This window comes from Eriocheir sinensis, unplaced genomic scaffold (assembly GCF_024679095.1).
Source record: "Eriocheir sinensis breed Jianghai 21 unplaced genomic scaffold, ASM2467909v1 Scaffold120, whole genome shotgun sequence".
NCBI lineage: Eukaryota > Metazoa > Arthropoda > Malacostraca > Decapoda > Varunidae > Eriocheir > Eriocheir sinensis.
The window spans coordinates 323,747-332,621 of record NW_026110519.1 but is presented as its reverse complement, the minus strand read 5'-3'; positions in this window follow the sequence as shown (position 1 = coordinate 332,621).

The window sequence follows — 8,875 nt, the reverse complement described above, 5'->3', positions numbered from 1 at the left end:
ATTAAATAGGACTGACTTTGTTTTACTTAAGAATTAATTTGTTTTAATGGTTGACGATTTACATTGCAAAGGTAAACAATAAATACATTGAACACTCTACGGGTGTGCGTGCGTGGACACCGAAGCCTAATCGAGTTAGGATGGATACCCCGAAAAAAGACACGGTACAAAGTAAAGTAGATGTCCCGAAAAAAGACCCTTTACAAAGTACAATCAAACCTCGAATGAAAAAGAGCGCTCCAGCAGCCAAGCGTTTAGCAAGTGGGAAGAGCCAGAAAGCGGGATCTCCGTTCTTACCAACCAGTTTAATCAAGACGTTGAATATACAAAGTCTCGAAAATCGTTCACCTCTAGAGAGGACGCAACAAAAGCCTAGCATATTGCAACCTTGACCTATTTTCGGCGATACTTCACCTTTTCTAAAATTCAAAGAACGTAAAAACGGAGCTAGCCAGGCATGCTTTGCATTTTACTTGTTGAATTTTTCAATGGCGTTGTACGACGTCATCATGATGTTGAAAGAAGGTCAAACTAGACTTTGTCATCTGTTGTGTTAATGTGTGACTTTGCGTCAGCGTTAGACTGATTGTGAACTCTTCCCTACGAATCTTACTTTGTCTGAATAACCGGATTGTGAACTCTTGCCTACGAGTCTTACTTTGTCTGAATAATTGTATCCAACGTGCGGTGAGTTAAGATAAGGTGAGTTAAGAAGTCTAATACAATCAACACTATTCAGAATCTGTTCAATCTGTGCGAACAGATTCGTGGTGTCTGTCAGTGTCAGATAAGATTCTGAGTTAACTACATTACATCTAAACTCTCTATTCAACTCTAACACAACTGTAACATCTGCAACGTACTCGGTCTAGACTTTGGTATGTAAGTTGAACTCTTGGAACCACGACTTGAAGAACGGAGAATGCAATAGTCGTAATGATACCTAGCACGCGAGGCACTTCTCTAAATTTTATATCGTCTGTTAAATTATTAGCGTAAGTTCTAAACTTAAGAAATACATTGTGCATCAAATTAATATTTTTAGAATAGGACATTGCATTCGTGACAAACTTCTTCTTGGTATCTTTTCCAAAGAAGTGATGGAGTACAGTTTCGGGTTCGAGCGTTTCTAACCGATACATCGGATTTGTGATTTTAGATCCGGACCCCACTCTCAGAGTTAGACTTATGTACACAGTGCTAAAATACACAGTCAAAATACACAATGCAAATACACAATGCAAATACACACACTGCAAATACACAATCCAAATACACACACACAAACAGTGCTAAAATACACAGTGCTAAAATACACAGTCAAAATACACAGTGCAAATACACAGTGCAAATACACACAGTGCTATGGAATTGCATGTTCATAACATCGGGTTCCATGTTTAACTCCCCTACCAATCCTACCACTCGTAACGTCATGGTCAACGTGATGATCAAAGACATGCACGCGCTACTCGTCTGTTCGGTGTGTCACAACGGCTTCGTCGCTAAACACAACGACACTTACGAACTGTTCCAACACGTCTCTGCTAATCGGACGCATTTGAAGTCTGCCATGATTGATGCGCTGTACATGCTTTCGCAAGTGGAAGACGCGACACTCCAGAGCCTCGACGAAACTTCGATTCAGTACTGTGATGAACAATAATTTTATATGGAGTATGTCTGGGCCAGAAATGTCTAGCGAAGTCTACGAAAATTACATGTTAGCGTTCCCCCAAAAAAACAGTGAATCAAATCAACAAAGGAGACAAAAAGAATCGGTCGGTCCTGTCTCGAAAGTTCGTTGAAATAACAACGAATACCCTGTATTTGTTAAATAATGTAATGTACGTTTGTTAAAAATAAAACAATGTAAATTTTGTTTTGTTTTTTTAATGTAAATATTACATAAATATACGTCCTCATAGAAGACAAATATTAAGATCTTTGCAGATCGCTAAACTACAAATCTTATCCTATTGAGTATTGAAGATGGCTGCACATGTCTTACACTATTCGAGGCATATATGTTGGAACCATACGTACAAAATGTAATGGCTTACATAAACTTACATACACACGTATACATGGCAAATTGAAAAATCTACAAACTAAAACCAGTAGGTAACTCTTTGGTGTGTCTATATTACTTTTTAATTCGTCAATCTCTGTAGTTTTATCAAGCGTTTTTTTTTTGAGATTCTCTAGCGATGTGTTCAATCATCTGTGCAATCTTAAAATCATTATTCTTTATAGTTTTTTTCACATATACTTAATTTATTTGTCTTTTCACTTAATTCGGTGCTAAGGCTTGTTACTTGTGTTTCTAATTCAGTTACTTTGTTACCTTCAGTGAATAATGTGGTTTTTAAGAGTTCGTTGCTCTTTTTGTACTCGGCTTCACAGGAAACGTACTTTTGATAATTTATCAAATTTTCATCGTTCAATGTTTTAATCTCGACGTCTTTGTTAATAATGCTTTCCTGATATGTTTGGATCTCGACGTCTTTGTTATTAATACTTTCCTCCAATTCTGTTATTTTTTGGGTTGCATTTTCTTTATCTACGGTCAGATCGGTAATTTGTTGGTTCATCTGTGCAATTCGTTGATTTATAGACGTTTCATTAACTGTCACGTTTTCAAGAATTTGACTTGCAGTGTACACACGCCATCAGTTGTGTGGAATGCGCATTGGACACCTACAGTTGCACATCTGTACCGATCTGTCCAATTTGTTCCCAACCAGTTACTTATACTTACAAGTTCATAGCTTAATGCATCATCAGTAAAGAGTAGTGGTATGTATAGTCAATGCATTGTCATTGGGAATAAAAACAATTGGGTGTGAATAGTGTATGTAATGCATTGTCAGGTAAAAGTTCTTGACGTGTAGTTTTACAGATTGGGTGTGAATAAAAACCATTTTGCTTTCTTAATTTTTTTTTATTTCATTACACGGTGCACTCATTCGGCAACAAGTGCATTGTTGTCCTTCGGCAACGAGTGTTTTGGGAACAAAAACAATTTCTTGATGTGTCTCGTAAAAGGTAAAGTTTTCGCACCGGGACCACATTTCTCTATTCTAACGCATTTCTCCAAGTCTTTACTCTCACCTCACTCAATGTCAGATACATTCTCTTTGGTGAAAGGGAAGAGAGAAGATTATGATTTGACTCTTTTTCTCCCTCGTCGTCATCGTCGTCGTCGTCGCCACTCGAGGAGTCAGAAGCGTAGTCGGAATCGTAGCTATCGTCAGACCAATCCATGTAATCGTCGTCATCGTTGTGAATTTATAAAGACACTTCATGACTGTTGAACAAGTTGAAGCAATCGAATCCCGATTTGTCAGAACAAGTGAAGAAAGAGTCGGTGTCTGTTCTTACGGTCATGCCGACTGTTGTGGCTGTGGATTTAATATTGGCAACGGCTCTGTAGAACTGTTCGAAATTACCGTTGTTGACCCGTCTTTTTTTTTTTTTTTTTTTTTTTTACAGCAAAGGAGACAGTTCAAGGGCACAAAAAAAGCAAACATTAATAAAAAAAAAGCCCGCTACTCACTGCTCCTAAAAAGAATCCAAAGAGGTGGCCGAAAGATAGGTCAGTTTCGGGAGGAGAGGTGTCCTGATACCCTCCTCTTGAAAAAGTTCAAGTCATAGGCAGGAGGAAATACAGATGAAGGAAGATTGTTCCAGAGTTTACCAGCGTGAGGGATGAAAGAGTGAAGATGCTGGTTAACTCTTGCATAAGGGGTTTGGACAGTATAGGGATGAGCATGAGTAGAAAGTCGAGTGCAGCGGGGCCGCGGGAGGGGGGGATTCATGCAGTTAGCAAGTTCAGAAGAGCAGTCAGCGTGGAAATATCGATAGAAGATAGAAAGAGAGGCAACATTGCGGCGGAATTTAAGAGGTAGAAGACTATCAGTATGAAGAGGAGAGCTGATGAGACGAAGAGCCTTAGCCTCCACTCTGTCCAGAAGAGCTGTGTGAGTGGAGCCCCCCCACACATGAGATGCATACTCCATACGAGGGCGGACAAGGCCCCTGTATATGGACAGCATCTGTGCAGGGGAGAAGAACTGGCGGAGACGGTACATCTCTTCCATTTTTCTGTACAGCGGCGATGATACCGTTCCAAGACATCTGAAGGACGGATAAAAAGACTGTCGATTTTGGTAATGTGTTTGTAAAATTTATTATTACTGAACAACAAAATATTTTCGTTGATGTTGATTTGATCCATCTTGGAACTCTGTCTCTGTGAACGGTTCACTTGGACCAAATGTTGCTAATGTGAGACTTTGCGTCAGCGATAGACGGATTTTGAAGCGTTTGACAAAGTTCCTCACCAACGACTGTTGCTTAAATTACAGGCTCACGGAGTAGAGGGTAAAGTTTTGAACTGGGTCAAGGCGTGGCTTAGCAATAGGAAGCAAAGAGTGCAAATCAATGGTAAAAGATCTGACTGGGGATGTGTTACGAGTGGGGTCCCACAAGGTTCGGTATTAGGTCCACTTTTGTTTATTATTTATATCAATGACTTAGACACAGGAATTAGTAGTGATGTTAGTAAATGTGCAGATGATACCAAGATCGGTAGAGTAATTGAGTCGGATCAGGACGCTAGTATTCTCCAAGGTGAACTCAACAGATTATATGACTGGGCGGATAAATGGCAGATGGAGTTCAATGTAGGGAAGTGCAGTATTCTGACTGTAGGTAAGAACAACCCCTCACATAACTATTGCTTAAATGACACTCTCATAAGCAGGTCTGGGTGCGAGAGGGATTTAGGGGTCTTAGTGAGCTCTGATCTCCGTCCAAGGGCACAATGCATTCAAGCTAGAAATCGAGCTAATAGGGTACTGGGATTTACTTCAAGGAGCGTAAGCAACAGAAGCCCCGAAGTCTTCCTCAAACTATATTTAGCATTAGTTAAACCTCATCTTGACTATGCGGTTCAGTTCTGGTCACCCTACTATAGAATGGATATCAAAATGTTAGAATCGGTGCAGAGGAGGATGACTAAGATGATTCAGGGGTTGAGAAACTTGCCATACGAGGAAAGACTCAAACAGTTAAACTTGCATTCTCTAGAAAGGCGAAGGGTGCGTGGAGACATGATCGAGGTTTATAAATGGATGAAGGGCTTTAATAAGGGAGACATTCATAAGGTTTTGTTGGTAAGAGAACCGGGTAGGACACGAAGTAACGGGTTTAAACTGGATAAATTCAGATTCAACAGGGACATAGGCAAAAATTGGTTTACTAACAGGGTGGTGGATGAGTGGAATAGGCTTAGCAGTCATGTGGTGAGTGCCAATACAATTGTCACATTCAAAAATAGACTAGATAAATTCATGGACAGCGATATTAGGTGGGGTTAGATACACGGGAGTTTAGGGTCAAAGGAGCTGCCTCGTACAGGCCTACCGGCCTCTTGCAGACTCCTGCGTTCTTATGTTCTTATGTTCTTATGTACACCCAGTGGTGCTGCAGATGCATTGCAGATGTTGTGAGTTGTGTGAATGCGATACTTTGTGTCAGCGATAGACGGATTCCATAACTGTAAAATTTGAGATTACGACAAACTCTAACGTGACGATGACAACTCTATTCAGAATCTGTTCTATCAAAATCTGTTCGAAGTGTAAGTTGCCCAGTGAATGTTACACACCAAGATTCTGACTAGAGACTTGAGATGTAGTATACGCTACATGTTACACACGAGGACGCACGACAAGGTCCCACATTATAGTTAGAGAGTTGCGAACGATTTAGTTTCATAAGAGATTCCTGAGCGGTGACCTAAAATTTGCACGTCTCTCGCTAAGCTACGCTAACACCATGACGCTAGCTCAAGTGGGGTCCAACATCTGACGATTTCGTTTCATAAGAGTCTCCTGAGCGGTAACCTAAAATTTGCAAGCCTCTCTGAGGGGGACACCAAAGTGGTGTGTCTATAATGTTACACTAACAGATTCTGAGTGTTGCATGCTTATTCCCTCAGACTTTTCTGACTTGTCACTGTCTCAGAGAATGCTGCAGATGTTGTGTGAATATGAGACTTTGTGTCAGTGGTAAACGTATTCTGAATACTATACGTGTTGTTGTTGCATGACTTAAACCCTCAAGAGTTGCAGATGGTGGTGAATGCGAGACTTTGTGTCAGCTGTAGACGGATTCTGAATACTATTGTGTGAACATCAGGGTTAATAAAATGTTTATATCCTACATCATATTTATTATTTTCAACAACCTACATCACTCTTGAAATCGGTGCAACACTTACACGGTACTCTTTCGACATTCGGCTGTAAAACGAAAGGTAATGCGTCGGTGATTAAATCTTTGGGGATGTCTTTACACTCAGGTAAGTAGAGCGCGTTCCTGATCTCCTCTACATCGCTGTCGGTCAACCCGTCAGCGTTCTCCAACATCGACACCAACAGACGCTTCAGGTTGTCCTTAGTCTGAGCGTTCACGTGAAGAGATGTTCTGTAGTTGGCAGTCGGACGTTCGTTCTGCGTGAAGGATGGAGCGACAGATATGAGGGCGTCTATGATTTTCTTCTGGTTGAAATGAATGCCTATTTTGTGTACGCCTCCTTGACGATAACCTTCCACTTCTTCTATGAACGAACTCGTACATCTCTTCTTATTGACGTTGCTGTGTTCTTTGTGTGCTTCTCTCTCTTTACACAACACACTGTTGAAAAATACTACGCCGGGAGTTTGATTGTAGTCGTCACCAAATTCTCTCTTGAGCGCTATGTGATGTCCAATGGAACTACATGGAGATTTAGGCATATTCACGCATGTGTTAATGAAATATACGAACACATATGATAGATCTTTTTCAATGTCTGTCTGTGGTGTTAACGTGCAACACAATTCTGTAAACGTCAGTTGTAACATCACAGGTTTTAACGAAAAAACTAAAACAAATCTTCCATCGATACTCGATAATTTAGTGTACCAGACGATCGTTCAAAATAAAATATATCCCTTCACGGTCGATATAACGTCATTCAAACTTGTAAAATCGGTATCTATTCCAGACACGATAAGGTATTACAGTGACGACGACGACGGCTGGAGTAGGTAGGAAGACACCTACCGAGCGGGCGCAAACCACTCCCGGTGAGGTATATATATGGGAGGTGAGAAGGGAGCTGAAGCCCTCCAAAGACTCTTCCCATGTCCTCACTATCCGTTTCCCTATTGTCTCACCAACACCGGAGAGTAGTTCAGCATGCTCTCTAAAGACAGATCCTCTCTCTATCCACACCACACTGCATTCACACAACATATACACCTTTTCCCAAAATTAAAATTTCAAAATGGCGCACATACACCAAGCCTCGGAGTCCCCGACTGGGGGGGGGACCACAAATTCCCCCAGGGAGGACTCCCCTTCTGGCTGCCGACCCGAGAGGTGTCTTGATAACTCCTCGAACCTCTTTCTTCTCAATTTCTGCAACATTCGCGGTCTTCGCTCTAATTTTCATTCTGTGTAACATCCTCTCTCCTCCTCTAAGCCTCACCTTCTCTTCCTTACCGAAACACAGGTTTCTGAGGCTACTGACAGCAATCTCTACTCTGTTCCCTCCTACTATCTCTATCCTAAATTTCAATCCAAAGCTGGATGTTGCGCCTACGTGCGCAACGACATCACTTTCTCTCGTGCCCACGACCTTGCCTCTTCTGAATTTTCCACCATCTGGTTAAGACTTCACTGTCATTCTATTACTAAATACATCTGTGCTGTTTATCTCTCACCTAACTCTACCAGTTATGTAAAATTCTTTGACTATTTGAATTCTAAAGTGGAGCACATCTTGACCCACTCTCCCTTCGCTGAAATCTCCATCCTAGGAGATTTCAATGTTCACCACCAGCTTTGGCTTTCATCCTCTTTCACTAACCATCCTGGTGAACAAGCCTACAACTTTGCTATCCTCAACGACCTAGAGCAGTTGGTCCAGCACCCTACACGTATTCCCGACCGTCTTGGAGATCGGCCCAACATTCTAGACCTCTTCCTTACCTCAAACCCTTCTGCTTATTCTGTCAAACTGTTCTCTCCGTTCTGCTCCTCCGATCACAATCTTATTTCTGCATCCAGTCCTATCGCTCCTGTACACCCTCTGGACCCACCGAAGAGGCGATGCTTCTGGCATTTTGCTTCAGCTCGGTGGGACGACCTGAGGATGTACTTTTCCGATTTCCCGTGGAATGATTATTGCTTCCAGGATAGAGACCCCTCTGTGTGTGCTCAGCGCATCACAGAGGTGATTGTCTCTGGAATGGAGGCATACATTCCTCGTTCTTTCTCTACTCCTCACGCTAAAAAGCCTTGGTTTAATCATGCTTGTTCTCGTGCTGTCAATGATAGAGAGGTAGCTTACAAAAGGTACCAGAGCCTTCAAACTAATGCTAATTATGAACTTTACATTTCTGCCCGAAATCGTGCCAAATCTATTCTCCGACTAACCAAAAATTCTTTCATTAATAGAAAATGTCAAAACCTTGCTTTCTCTAACTCTTCCCGTGACTTCTGGCATCTAGCCAAAAACATCTCTTCCAACTTCACTTCTTCATCTTTCCCTCCACTCCTCAGTCCTGACGGCATCACTGCCGTCTCATCTATCTCTAAGGCTGAACTCTTCTCTCAAACTTTTTCAAAAAACTCCACTCTGGACGATTCTGGGCATATTCCTCCTACTCATCCCCCCTCTGACTCCTTTATGCCTGTTATAAGGATTCTTCAAAATGATGTTTTCTATGCCCTCTCTGGCCTCAATCCTCAGAAGGCTTATGGACCTGATGGAGTGCCTCCTATTGTCCTTAAAAACTGTGCCTCCGTGCTGTCACCC